The 15,291-nt window shown below is 40.0% G+C and overlaps 1 pseudogene; it reads left to right on the top strand.

Moving 5' to 3' along the window:
- Window positions 1-630: 630 nt before the first annotated feature.
- LOC117189341 overlaps window positions 631-15,291 on the top strand; it is a 195,119-nt pseudogene continuing 180,458 nt past the window's right edge.

Here is a 15,291-nt window from a genome sequence, read left to right as displayed (position 1 = left end):
GTCTTTCACTCCCTTCAAAAACGGCTCCCCTGCCCCATTCCTCAGCAAAAACATTTGCTCTAATAAATGCTCAAATTTTGCGCTCACAATAAGCACTCATGTGAAAACGCAAACTACCACTCACTCGCAGTCGCTCTCTCTCTCTCCCACCCTCTATATCGCACTCTCTCGCTCGCTGGGGCTTCGTCAAGTGTTCGTTCAAACTAAACTTCTCCTGCCGATTGTGGCTGGCCGCAGCGGCAGCGGCATCAGCAGCAGCATCAGCAGCAGCGCTCATTTGTGCGCTTAATGACGTCATTATTTTTATTTTAACTGCCAGTGACAGAGGGAGGGAGTGGGGGGTGGAAGGGAAAAGTGCATATACTGTTGCTGCTCCTGCGCACAGGGGGTGGGGACGTGCTCTCTCGCTCTCGTTTGCTCCTTCAGGCGCTTGGGGGACATGATTCGGCTTGCGCTTCGGCAAGAACGGTCTGGTTTGCTCGTGTTTTGTTGTTTCTCGTAAGTTGCACTCGTCGACTGGCCTGGCCGAGACCCGACTGCTCCACGCGACGACACGATTCGACTCGACTCGACGACTACTTATGCTGATGATTGCTGGGGGTCCAAGCGCCCGTCTGGTGCGCCGCACGTTCATTCAGTCGACGACGTTGCACGACGACGAAAGCGCACGGCGCGTGGAAGCAAGAACCAAACCAAACCAAACAAATCAACATACACTCTCTCTCCCACACACAACTGCACTCTGGAGAGCAGCGCGTGCCATGAAATAATCTGCAACATTCAATAGATGCAACTGCAACTGCCACTGCAGCGAAACAGTGTCCCACACTTGAGAGATTCCGAAATTCCGAGATCCGCGTTTGAGATTCGAGATATTGGCGCCACAAAGGCATCGCGCCCCGGCTTGCAACGTCGCGTGTGTGGCAGATGATCCTTGGTTGATCTTGACTCTTGTGTCTGTGCTTGTGCTTGTCTGTGCGCGTGTGTGATAGCCATCTCCCAGAAGATACTCTTAATGAATTGTTATCTAACGAATGCTTGGGATTTGGATTGTGACTAAAAATCGAACGAATCCCCAGGAAAATTGTGAACAAATTTTGGCAAAACCAGAAAATATAATTAACATTTGCTACTGCCTGAAGAACACCTAAAGAAAAAACGGTAAATAATATTATCATATTATCAATGAATACTCTGGCGAACTTCTAGCATACTTTTCGGTCTGGTTATTGGTTAAAATTGGAGTTTCTGTCCATAAAACAGATGACAGACCATCAAAGGGAAGTGCTTACATCAAAGTTAATAGAAACATTAAAATTCATAGATTAGCTGCGATAATTCCGCACTTTTTATGGCCCCATAGTTTATTAGGATTCCCTGCTGGCCAAAAGACAGACAAAAACCTTTTAAGCCTCTCACGCACTTCACTCGCGATTCCGATTCGAAATTCAATTTTCATGCAAATCTCGAACCTTGACATGGTAGTATTCCTAATGCTTCAACAGTGCAACCCGTAAGCAGATGCGCCTTCGACGCTGGCGGTTAGTAACTTTAATTAACGTTAATTACGATCAGAAGTAGCATGAAAAATGGGCATCATCATTATCGTCGGATCCGGGGGGCAAACAGACGCAGACTCACAAATGCTGTACGTGTGAGTGCCACTCGAAAATAGTCGCCTCGTTCTAATAATAAAACGAAATGTACTCGTAATACAATAAATACTAATAATGTGGCACTGGACAGTGCTGGATGGCAATTTGCAACAATAAGCCGCGGCAGGCAGCAGGCGGCAGGCGTATCTCCCAGATACACGAATTAAATTAAATCAGAATGAAACTCTACACATAAACAGTTTAATGCCACCAACCACCCCACGAAAACATTACGAAAAATCTATTACAATTGCCTTGCAGCGGCTCAGTGTCATTTTTGTGCAAAAAAAAAAAAAAAAAAAACTAAGTGAGTAAGCGTCGTATCTACGTACCTATGAGATACAATAAGCATCATCATCAGCGTTGCAATTTACAGCAACAAATAGCGGCAGCAACAGCAACAATTGTAATAATCAGTTTCATTTCAAAGCCAGACCAACCTGCGCGATACATTTTTCCCAGTGCCACCACTGCACACTTTGCACAGGTTGTACGAGCAGTTGAGCCCCTCTGCCCCTGCCACGGGCACAGTAGCCGTATCTGTATCTGTACCTGCACCTCAGTGCGGTGCATTGTTAGCCCTGCCGCTCGACTCGCTCATTTAATTAAATATAATTAGCTGCATTAATTGCAAATTAATACAGAGTTTAGTCTCTTTGTTGAGTCGCTTTTCATTTTTGTTGCCAGGCAGAGACTTTTCGACGGTTCGACGGTACGGCCGGTTGGCTGCCTGCCACTTGCTCTCCACGGCTTATTACAGCCGTGTAATTATTTTATTGATATTTTCTAGGAGTTTATTAGTTCTGGTAACTCTGTTTAAAGGAAGCCAATTGGCAGCTGTTGCTGTTCCAGAGACTTTCAGAGGAAGTGTTAACGTAATCCATGACAAATAATAATTTTTATAGGGACTAAAGGACGAAAAGACCGGGATGGATCGCACTGCAACTACAAGTAACTAAGTCTTAACTAACTAATCTTTTCAACTGATCTAAAGACCATTTTGGATGTCTCTTTGGAGGCATCATTCAATGACTTACGAAAATCCGTCGGCTTTTGTGGTGCACTTACAGCCCTTTCAGAATAGAGTGTGGTTTTTTCTAGATAAATATTTAGTTTTTATCTATATTTCTCCGTCTTTAAATACAATTAGCCATACGAACCCATGAGTTTTGGCTATATTTTCCATTCACAACCCTCTGCAGTGACTATTTGATGTCCGAGATGTCTGATGTCCATTTGAGTGCTTCATTTTGAGTGGCACATCTTCCGTACACCAGAGAAGTCCATTAAATTCGCATTGCGACAACTTTTAATGCGAAAAATAAGTAGTTGTGAAAATGGAAAACAACCACGAAAATGATTAGATATTAATTTATAAATTAAGAATGTCTGCGAGTGTCTGCCTCTCTCTCTATCTCTCTTTCTCTCTCTCTCTCTCTCTCTCTCTCTCTCTCTCTCTCTCTCTCTCTCTCTCTCTCTCTCTGTTTCTCTCTGTCTCTGTTGTGTGTTTTTTTATGACAAACGGACGTCCGCATAAAAATGCATAAAATGCAGCGGCAAACAAGAATTAAAAATAAACCAAAAGCCGGCGGCAAATTGCAGTTCCTCCGTTGCATGCCCCCCCCCCCCCCGCACTCTCTTGGGTCGTGGCGCGTCACGTTGTCACTCTTTACGTAGGCAATGAAATCGTAAAAATCGTTAAAGAAAAAGGAAAATCGGCAAAGGCAAAATGTTTAATTATGTGCCGTCGGGGCACACACTCGGAATAGCTGCAGCTGCACGGCCACGCCCCCAGGTCGGCGGCCTTTTAATTAGGAATAATTAAAGTAATACTTATGCCCCATAAGTGCATTCTGCATTCTGCAAATCGGAGGATTTCTCTCTGACTCTCGCTCTCTCTCTATCTTTCTGTCTGCTCTGTGTTTTTGATGTGTGGCCAATTTGCAACTTGTGCAACACATTTAACTGCACTTTTATGGCCAAAATGGAGGGAGTGAGGCACGCATGAACGTCTCTGTGAAAGGCAAAAAGCCATCGAAATTTTAATGCTATCAGAAGGTCCAGCAGGAAAATCAAAAGAAAATCATTTGCCGAAAGTGGAAACTAGTTAGCAGCTGGGAAAAATGGCCCAAATGTTTTCCTATATACATATTACAAGTTGGAACTGGTATTTTTGTGCACATTAATTAATAAATTGATACTTAAAGAAATATCTTAACTATTGCTAATTCTCGTAATTGTTATTTGTATTCAGTTTGCATTTATTAAGATAACATTTAACTGCGAGATTCATAACTGAATGCGATGATTAATAAATTTGTATCTTATGAAATGTCTCTTTCTCTGCCAGTTTTCTAATTAAGAAACTACTTCATTATCCTCCCTTAAATATATATTTTCTTTAAATTTAATCTGTGGAATTATTCGTACATTTCCGAGTGTCCATTGCCATTTGGAGATGATCGTGCCATATATACTTTTACTCTTTTTTCAGGCCACCAAATACTTGCATGTCGCACATGCCACAAAGCCTACACAAAAACAGATCGACACGCAACAGAGAGAGAGGGAGAGAGAGAGAGAGAGAGAGAGAGATACTGGCTCATTTAATAATGAACAATAATGAAGAGTAATAATAATCATCAGCAAAAACGTGCAAAGAGAGTGGTCCACACAGATACTATGCAAAAAGAGTAGATACTGTGGCAATGCAGAGGGGAATGCTTTATAGGAGGCAACGAAATTTTATCAACGAACGCGCATCATTTCAATTAAGAAAATGTCACAGGTGTCCAAGCAGCAGCAGCCTAAAACACGCCAAGTGGGGCAGTGGCATCTCGGAAAAGGGAATGGGGGATCCCCCGGCTGTGGCAAAATGAAAATGCGCCACACTGCCCCTCCGGGGATCACTCCCCTGCCACTCCCGTCCACTGTATTGGGTTCTTTTTTGGAGCATTTCTCGTAATTAATGCGAATTGTCACACGCTAAAAAGAGAACCAAGAGAACGGGAGCCACTCTGGCGAAATAATGTCTCAAATGGCTTCGATTCGCCACTACCCCTGCCCCTGTCCCTGCCCCCTCCCCAGAGCCACATAGCCATTGTGCCGTTTCCTATTCTTAATTAGTAATTAAACAATTTGTGCTTTCGCGTGAGGCATTCAGAGAGAAGAAAAACGAGAAACAAAATGAAATAGGTTGAATTTTTGTGCTGCCCAAAAACATGAAACCATAATTAATTCTATTCCATCAAGTATTTTGCTCAATTAGCAATTAAAAAAAAGGCACAAACATTTTTTACAATGCTCTTGGCACATTTTTCGATTGTGTCCCGCTTTCTTTTCCGACTAGATCTGGAAAACCCCCTTGGTTTACCAAAGAGTTATCCAGTCTAAAAAGATTAAAATCAAGACTTTATAAAAAATTTCAAGAAGTGGGTTCTCCTACTTCTCACTCTCGCTATGTATTAGCTCGGTCAAACTTTTCAGTTCTTAATGCTCAATGCTATAAGAACTACCTATCTCGATGCAGGATACGTTTTTCTCAGGACCCTAAACAGTTTTACAGCTTCGTAAACAGTAAGCGTCCGCACAACCATCCTCGCTATCATTTTGTAATACGACGGCAAATAATGATCAGGCAATTGCCGATCTTTTTGCCCAATTCTTCCAAACCACTTATTCTGAGGAAAGCTACTCTGGTCATCCGTACCCATACGGTTTACCGAGGTCGAACGGCATTTTCAGTGCCTTGTTAAATGAATGTTCCCTACTTCATGATCTTCGACTAGTTAGGCCGGTGTTTTCACCGGGTCCAGACGGGGTTCCAGGTTGTGTACTCAGGTACTGCGCCGAGGCTCTGTGTGGACCTTTGCTTAAACTATTCACCCTATCCATTGATTCTTCTTGCTTCCCCCCGATCTGGAAGGAATCGTTTATAATTCCTCTCCATAAAAAAGGTAGCAAGTCTGATGCAAAAAATTATAGAGGTATAGCAAAGTTATCCGCTATTCCTAAAATGTTTGAGAGGGTTTTAACTCCGCACTTGCAACATCTCTGCAAGTCACTTATATCTCCAACTCAGCATGGATTTATAAGGCGGCGATCAACCACCACGAACTTGTTAGAGTTTACCTCTTTCATTATTAAAGGCTTTCAAGGTAACTTACAGACGGATGTTATTTACACCGACTTTAGTAAAGCATTCGACTCTGTAAACCATTCCCTTTTAGCGCATAAACTTGACCTTTTAGGGTTTCCGCCCAACCTCCTGAGAGGGATTTCTAGCTATCTTTGTTCTAGGTCTCAAAGAGTCCTCTTCAAAAACTCCCTCTCTTTACCAGTAAAGGTTTCTTCGGGAGTACCACAAGGCAGCCATCTAGGCCCCTTACTCTTCACACTCTTTATTAATGACTTACCTTCAGTATTAACATACTCTCGAGTACTTATGTATGCGGATGATGTTAAACTCTGTGTCCAGTACAAGGACATTTTATTTCATTCTCGCTTGCAATCCGATCTCAATAACTTTCAGTCATGGTGTTGTGCAAACTTGTTACACCTTAATGCCTCGAAATGCAAAGTTATGACATTTCATCGTTCTAGCCCTTTGTTGGCTCCCTACACCCTATTTGGTGGTTCTCTTGAGAGAATTACCCTGGTGGATGATCTGGGTGTTATGTTAGACCCCAAGTTAAAGTTTTCCGAACACATTTCTACCATGGTAAATAAGGCCATGGGCGTGCTTGGGTTTATAAAGAGGTGGTCAAAGGAATTTGACGACCCCTATATAACAAAGACTCTCTATACCTCGCTTGTTCGTCCGATCTTAGAATACGGCTCCTGTGTATGGTGCCCTCAGTACAAAGTACACCAGGACCGTATAGAATCAGTACAGAAAAACTTTTTACTCTTTGCTCTGCGGGGCCTTAACTGGGATGCGGGTGTAAGACTCCCATCTTACTCTAGTAGACTACTATTAGTAAACCTCCCATCCTTAGTTAACCGTAGAAAAATGCTTGGTGTGATATTTATGCACAACTTGATCAGGGGTGACATAGACAGCCCTGATCTGTTGAGCCGCATAAACTTAACGATTCCTATTAGACTGACTAGAAATTTTATACCGTTGTTCCTTCCACTTTGTAGATCGAATTATTCCTTGCATGAACCGTTTAGGGTCTTATGCTCGGATTATAATTCCCTCTACCATATTATATCCACCACTAATTCTCTTCCTCTTATTAAATTATTAATCCTTACACACCTTTCTATTAATTAGTAACTGTAGTGGTATTTGTACTTTGATTGCATGCTTAGTTTCTTAGTAAGTTTAGTACTAATTTTCCTCGAATGTTAGTCTAATAGCTATCTTTCTTGCATGTTCGCGTTTGGTTCGGCTACGCACCGCGCGTCATGCGGCAGCGCCCCTCGGTCAGTTGGGCGGGAGGAGGGTTGCGTTTTGCCTGGGATCCGCGCGTAACAGCCTTCTGCTGGTGTCACACGGGCCACTTGACGGTGCAGTAACTGCATCGCCTCTTGAAAGATGCAGTCATTGCATGTCAACGTCCACAATAAAAAAAAAAAAAAAAAAAAAAAAAAAACAGTGCCCCGTACTAGTACGTTGCGTGCATCGCAAAAGATGTAAAGCCCACTGTTTCGGGGGTAGGTTACACAGGTCCCCGCAATCATGCTTGATGGATGGATGGATTGTCAAAGATATGTACAAGAGGCAAAAGATACAAGTAAATGTACTTCGTTTTGGGGTAATTATGTTCGAGAGTCGAATAGTAGAGTTGTTCCTACCATTACATTGGGAAATCAATTGAAGCCAAAGCATGCTTGCGCTTTTAACTGATTATTCTCCTCGGTATTAAATCTTTAAAATTTTAAGAAAATATTAGATCACATTTTGTTTGCTACCCTTCCACTTAAAAGAACCCAAAATGATGGCATTTTTTTTCACTTATCTCAGGAATTTTTTCGCTTTAATTTCAACTAAAATGAGTATTGGGGTATATTAGATTTGTGGTAAAAGTGGATGTGTGTAACGTCCAGAAGGAATCGTTTCCGACCCCATAAAGTATTGTAGTAGCCAGCACAAAAATATAGGAAATTGGTTATCTTCTTTCGTCTCGTGAGACCCCCTAGTGATCTTTCAAATGATCAAGCTTTAGCCGCTCTTAAGGTTGGATCAAAGCTTTAGCCGCTCTTAAGTCCGAACGCCCACGCACACATGCAAGCGACGGACAGTGGGAAGCATAGACGGCAATCGTACGATTGCACAGTTAAACTATGCTGTGCATTAGAGGATCGTCTAATGCTGCTCGAATGTTCTAGATCATACGATTGCACAGTTAGTAAAAAGCTCAAAAGCTCTGCTGCACAGGCTACTCAGTCCATCGTCTATTACTGCTTTGACCAAAGAAGATAGTTGATCGATCTGTAAAGACGTGATAATTCCCGAGTGCGAGCAACATACACAGTGCACACATATATATATAGTGCTGTCCGGAAAATATATATATTTCCACATATATATGCTGGAAGCATATAATTACAAGTGCCGTACAGTCCAGTGGTCAGTGAATAAGAAGAATTTAGTGGAGATATATTTGGGGAAAAAGGTATGTTTTCATATTAATGCCGTGCACGTGCTGACATAACCTATGTTGCAGGGAAGTGTACCTAAGCTTCCCCATCGCGGTATAGTCTCGAGAAGTCTACCCTGGGAGCTGGCTTAGGCGTACAGTTATCGAGGTCTCCCCAACTCCAACCATAATTCATCCTTTCTGGACCTTATATTACCACCGAGTTCGGAATCTCCAAAGATCCAAGTGAACCAGATCAGCCTCAATCGCCAAGAATATTTAGTGCTGCTCAGTCATATTTAACTAAATATAGGCTTGGCGGAAGATTCGTCAGTACGGCCAGGAACCATATACATCGCACCTGTTGACCTCTAACCAACTTCAGGCGGACAAAAGTCTACAAAGCAGCCGCACGGGATCGAGTTTTGTCCAATTTACATTTAATTCATTATCAAGTTCCAACGCATAACATCAGCAGTTTAACGTAATGTTACGCGCGTACATATCTACATACAGTGACGAACTAAATTTTTGGCACAGTAAGCTTTTTAAACTTTCTGGCCACCGTGTGACCCTTGGAATGAAAATAAATCGTAAAAAGTATATTGAACATATGTGCATATGCACACTAAATTGTCTTTCGTTTGTTACTTTTTGGTTCAATTTTCGCGATAGAGCATAACAATTAAATTTCTGTCTGTATTATGAAAACCAAAAGAACTGGCTGATGACTATGCGACGGTGTTTGTAGCGTAATTGTATTGTATGCATTATATATTTATGATTTCCATATTTTAAACAGCTGCGGTCAACATCTACGACATCATTGGGCCCAACGATCAGCGTAAGACAATAACGCCGGAGTGAGTAATTATGTACAGCGAAAAGTAGATTGGTCAAAAGAGCCATTGGCTTGAAAGTGTAGATATGCATACAACGTATAATGATTCAAACCCGTCTGCTCAGTGGTATAATGCACCCCAGTCTGATCTAGCTTTTGGTTACGATTTTGATTCTTATTCTCTCGTTTTTATACCCGATACTCAAAATGAGTATTGGGGTATATTAGATTTGTGGTAAAAGTGGATGTGTGTAACGTCCAGAAGGAATCGTTTCCGACCCCATACAGTATATATATTCCTGATCAGCATCAATAGCCGAGTCGATTGAGCCCTGTCTGTCTGTCCGTCCGTCCGTCTGTCCGTCTGTCCGTCCCCTTCAGCGCCTAGTGCTCAAAGACTATAAGAGCTAGAGCAACGATGTTTTGGATCCAGACTTCTGTGATATGTCACTGCTACAAAAATATTTCAAAACTTCGCCCCGCCCACTTCCGCCCCCACAAAGGACGAAAATCTGTGGCATCCACAATTTTAAAGATATGAGAAAACCAAAATCGTAGAGAATGACCATATCTTTAAGACTGCGGAATCTGAATTGGATCGTATTATTATTATAGCCAGCATCAAGAAAACAATTTCATTTTTTCTCGCCCTGTCTCTCTCTAACACACACGTAGCATAGGCGGCTTTGCTTAGAGTAAAACATTAGCGCCTAGATCTCAGAGACTACAAAAGCTAGAGCAACCAAATTTGGTATCCACACTCCTAATATATCGGACCGAGACGAGTTTGTTTCAAAATTTCGCCAAACCCCCTTCCGCCCCCGCAAAGGACGAAAATCTGGGGATATTCAAAAATCTCAGAGACTATTAAGGCTAGAGTAACCAAATTTGGTATCCGCACTCCTGTTAGATCTAACTATAAAACGCGTATCTCAAAATTACGCCCCACCCCTTTCCGCCCACACAAAGAACGAAAATCTGTTGCATCCACAATATTGCACATTCGAGAAAACTAAAAACGCAGAATCATAGATAATGACCATATCTATCAGATTGCTGAATCTAGATCAGATCAGATCATTTTTATAGCCAATAGGAACAAATCAATTTGCAGTGGCTACGCAGCGCCCGACGTCACGCTCAGACTGATTTTCTGTCTCTCTCGCACGCACTCTTTGTCGTGTCGTTTAATATTAGCGGCGTCTGCCGGAGGAGAGCCATACTGACTTAGTATCGGGTATAACCGTAGAGTTGCGGTGTCCGCAGCAACTTACAACGTTCCCCCTCGTTATATATATATATGTCTATACCCTAATAGTTTTCATGCTTTAAAATAATGAATTTATAACTAAACTTATATGATAATTAGGATTAAGGAAATATTACCCACAAATTAGAACCTAAGTCAATTGTTGTGTTTCTACAACTGCAACGTAATGAATATTGAAATTGAAGTCTCCCATTATATTAAAATATGAATCGTTTTGAATTGAAATGAATCTTTAAAATCATAAAAATGGTCTGTCGAGTATCCGTGCCAGGATCTTATAAAATGTGGTAAATCTTAGTAAAAGATTCATCAAGGGACAATGCAAGAACTCGAACGCATTGTCATGGTAGGGTGGGTACAGAAGAGAGGGGCAATCAACACCTAGGTTCTCTCTAAATAGAAATGGTTCAGTAGGGCTTTTATTTGGCGTGTCGGCGCTATCAGTATTTCAGTTTACTTTGTTTTTGTATAATCACTTATAGTTTCCCGTAAAGTGCACTATTTAAATGTAGTGGAGTACGATAGTACTATTAGGTGAGGAAAAACCCCGACCATCCGGCGAGCTAGACCCGAGCCTAGCAAGAGTGCACACGACCAACCCTATTTGTACGCCGTCCTTAAGTTCAGTCATAGTCATCTGCTGATATCAAGGGCCTATATATATCTGTTTACATATATATAGTTAAATATCCGCAACTCGATTTTAAGTTTTTAAAAAAGACTTTTATTTTACAACTTAAATATCTTTATGTCACAAGATTTAAATGAATTTCCCGACTTGACTTTGGGTCTGCTTGTCTCAAACGGAACTGATCTCTCTGCTGCTGGCTGTTTTCCATGAGCCCTTCTCTTGGAACTCCCGACTCTGGCTTCGGGCGTTGCTTTCCTCGGCTGCATCTTCGTGTCGGTGGCGTACGTGCCTGGATCGATATTTGGGGATGCGTCGGCTTTGAGGAAAGGCATCCACTGCTGGCGATCGGTGTTGCATTACATGACGGAGCTAGGAATGTGATACTCCTTGGTTTTATGTCTAGCTTTGATTGGTCCTCATGAGTGGCGTGATTCTAAAGAATCGATTTCTCGAGAGTGGCGTCATTCTAATGTTGATGAAACAATGTGGTCCATTGTTTATATTATGGGGGGCCCTAGCTTGGAGTATGGGAAGAAACAGTTATTGATTCTTGAGTCGGGTCCTGTTACTTGTGTGGATGGGGTTGATGAATTGTACATAAACATAATGTGTATGGGATGTGGGGAATTATGGATATGTCACTCCCCCAACGTTTGTTATTAGCCTGTCCCTAGGCGATTACCCTCGGGTATAGTGACGGGGTGTCAAGAGCGGTGGCTGAGGTTGGTTCCTCTTCTGCTTCTATTATAGGGTTAATACATTTAACCGTGACTCTTTTAGAAGTTTTCTTAAACTTAACAGCTACATAACTTAGTAGTACTAATATAATTATGACAAATGAAATTAGTAGACTTATTTGTAATAGGTTACTATATTTGGTGTATTGCATAATTATTTCATTAGTTTGGACATACGACAGTGGTTTTATTTTAGTTATGTTGTTGTTGACATAAACATTCTGGGCAAAATCTAACATTGTGTTTGATATTGTAAATTCATTTAATTGGATTGTACAGTTGTAGATTTTTATAATGGTATTTCCTTCCGCTATGATTTCTTGGTTTACACAATTCTGGTTTAGCGTTGTTTTTGGAAGATTCCATGTGATTAGTATATTGGGTTCAATAAAGTTTATTTGAAAGTTTTGAAAAGTTTTGGAATATGGACATTTAGTGGGAATTTGCATTAAAATTCCTTTTATACAATTTTCATTGGTTTTCAATCTAGTTTCTTTAACAAATACTTCTTCATTTTTTATGTAGTACTTGTCGTATGTCATATCTGTTAACATGTTATTTAATTCGTCTGGATACGGAACGATTTTATAGATTGGTACTTTTGTAATGTCTTTGGGAATGTTGGAAATTATTAGAATTTCGTTGGTATCGGATTTTAGCCATGTGGAGGTTTTTATATTTAGTATTTTCTCAGAATTTATTTGTTCCAGTTAGTCTTGTTTTAATAATTTTGGATTAAATATACCGAGCCTAGTTAATTGCATACCTAGTTCTATATCTTCGATATATTCTGTGAAATGTTGTAGATTGAATATCAAAATTTCTATTTGTTGATTCCTGTCTTTTTCTTCATTTAGTTTGTTTATAACGTTTATTCCGCTATTAACTGCATCTATTACCAAATTTAGTTCATTCATTTGAATGCTATGGCTGGCTAAATTTTCTATTTTTTGTTCCAAATCGACTTTATCTTCCTGATCTAGTGTTCCAAAGAGATATTTGTAGGCTGTTCCTACTATATTGATTAGGCCTCTTTTATTTCTTTTGGTTATTTTTAGCCCGTTCATTTCTCTTTGCAATTTGTCTACTAGATATTTTATTTGGATTATGTCCTGGAATTTAGAGGCTTGCATTAATAAATTTTGGTATAGTTCTTCGGTTTTAGTTACATTAACAGTTAGATAATGGTATTCGTAATTGATAGGTATGTTAATCGATCCAGTTTTGAATATCATATATCCGTTTTGTGATTTTATAGGATTTATTTCTATGTTTTGGCCCTGTGCCATTACGATGGTAATTATGAGGAAGATGAGGATTTTAATTGTGTTGAAGTTCGCCGATTCCATTAACTTCCTCGGTTTCTCTGGAATTATTATATTTGCTTCTATTAGATTTCTTCTTTTTCTTGAATTTTGATTTATAATGAGTTATTTTCCTACCCCTATTCTTTTCTTCATAATGTTTTTCGTCTACCTGTCTAATTTCGCCCGTCCTTTTGAAAGGATTTGTTATCTTAGACTTAACTAGAGGTGATAGTTTATAGCGGGTATCTACTTCATACTCTATGCGGTTTTTATTTAATTGAGTGATTTTATTCACTTTATTTAGTTGGGTGTCATAATCAGGTGAGCCTGCATAAATGAATATATCAGCTGGTGTCCTATTTGTGGTTTTATGATTATAAGTATAAAGAATTAATTCAAACTTCGTGAATCTATCTTCTGGGTTATCCTCGCTAGATATTATTCTTAATTTTTCATTTACTGTTTTATGAAATCTTTCTACGTCAGATATTCCATTTTTGCTGGAAGTGATCTCTATTTTGACGTTTTCCGCATTCAGCCGTGCTTGCAATGCTGTGCATAAAAGCTGAATCTTTATCGGCTTTGATTTCAATTGGTTTGCCCATCTCGTTAAAAACTTTCATGATGGCTCTTTTTGCTTCTAACCAGTCACGACTTTTTACTTCTACAAGAGTGGCAAACTACGAGTATACGTCAATACATGATAGGAACTGTTGGTTACCAACCATATAGAAATCTATGACGTATTTCTCTCTGATGTTCAGTATTTCCGGTGTAGTTTCGAATGCCAACTTCGTATTTCTATGCTCTGTTTTGGCAATATTATAAGTAGCACATTCGTTTATGATGTTTTGGATTAGTTTTTGATAATCCGGGTAATAGTATTTTCCCCTAAACCAATTGACGGTTTTCTCTATCCCTGGATGGAGTAAGCCTTTATGATTCTTTAATATGGTTTCTTTAAATTCAGCGTAATTCTGAATATCTAGGAGTTTCGTGCTTTATTTAATAGCTTTGGTTATATTGTTAGAATTAATGATTTCTAAATAGGCTTTTTGGAATGGAGGAAAATCTATTTCGTTATGGAAATATAATGCGCTCTTTTTGGTGCAAAGATATTCCTTTATTATATCCTTCGCTAAGGTGTTAGTCATTTCCTTATACGTGATCTTGATGATTAGCTTGTGAAAATAACGAATTGTTTCTACCTTATCTTCATTGCCTTTTATTAGCTCAATTTGCCGATTGTAATAGTTAATTGGTCTTTCCGTGATAGCAATGTGATTTAGATTGTCTTCCTGTGCGCTATGTACAGTTGCACCAACGCTATTGGAAGCTTCTCCAAGGAGATTTTCATTAATCTTTACCCTTGATAAGGCATCAGCTACATGATTTTCTTTGCCTGGTAGATATTTCATTTTAAAATCAAACTCATTCAGTTTTATTTTCCACCTTTGTAATTTCATATTTGGCTCCTTGAGGTTGTTCAACCAAATCAAGGGTTTATGATCGCTTTGTATCTCGAATGTTCTACCGAACAGGTATGAACGGAAATACTTGGTTGCCCATACGATCGCTAATAGTTCCTTTTCGATGGCTGAATAGTTTATTTCATGTTCATTTAGGGTTCTGCTAGCGTAGCAGATCGGTTTGTGTTCTTGTGACAAAACCGCTCCCAATGCTATGTTACTAGCGTCGGTTGTTACCGTGAACATTTTGTCAAAGTCTGGGAACGCAAGGATAGGGTCTGAGGTGATGAGTACTTTTAGTCTCTCAAATGCCTCGACGTACTTTTCTTCCTTGGGGTCTATGACAGCTCCTTTCTTTCGTTTGAGTGTCATGGGTTTTGCTATGTTTGCAAAATTAGGAATGAATTTCCTGTAGAACCCGCACAGACCTAAGAATGACTTTATTTGTTTAGTCGTTTCTGGTATTGGAAATTTGACAATGGCAGAGATTTTGCCTGGATTTGGTACTATTCCTTGAGTAGTGACTACATGACCTAGGAATTCAGTTTCCTTTTTCATGAATTCACATTTATCCATTTGTAGCTTCAAGTTGGCGTCTCTCAACTTTCCAAATACTCTCCTTAGTGACAACAAGTGTTCTTCCAATGAAGTGCAAAATATAATGATGTCATCTAAGTATACAAAGCAATCTTTGAAGATTAACTCTTCTAGCAGATTGTTCATACATCTTTGGAAGGTAGCTGGGGCAGTGGTTAGCCCAAAGGGCATACGAGTGAACTCGTAATGTCCATGCT

This window comes from Drosophila miranda, assembly GCF_003369915.1.
Source record: "Drosophila miranda strain MSH22 chromosome Y unlocalized genomic scaffold, D.miranda_PacBio2.1 Contig_Y1_pilon, whole genome shotgun sequence".
Classification (NCBI taxonomy): domain Eukaryota; kingdom Metazoa; phylum Arthropoda; class Insecta; order Diptera; family Drosophilidae; genus Drosophila; species Drosophila miranda.
This window is presented reverse-complemented; position numbering and strand designations above follow the sequence as displayed.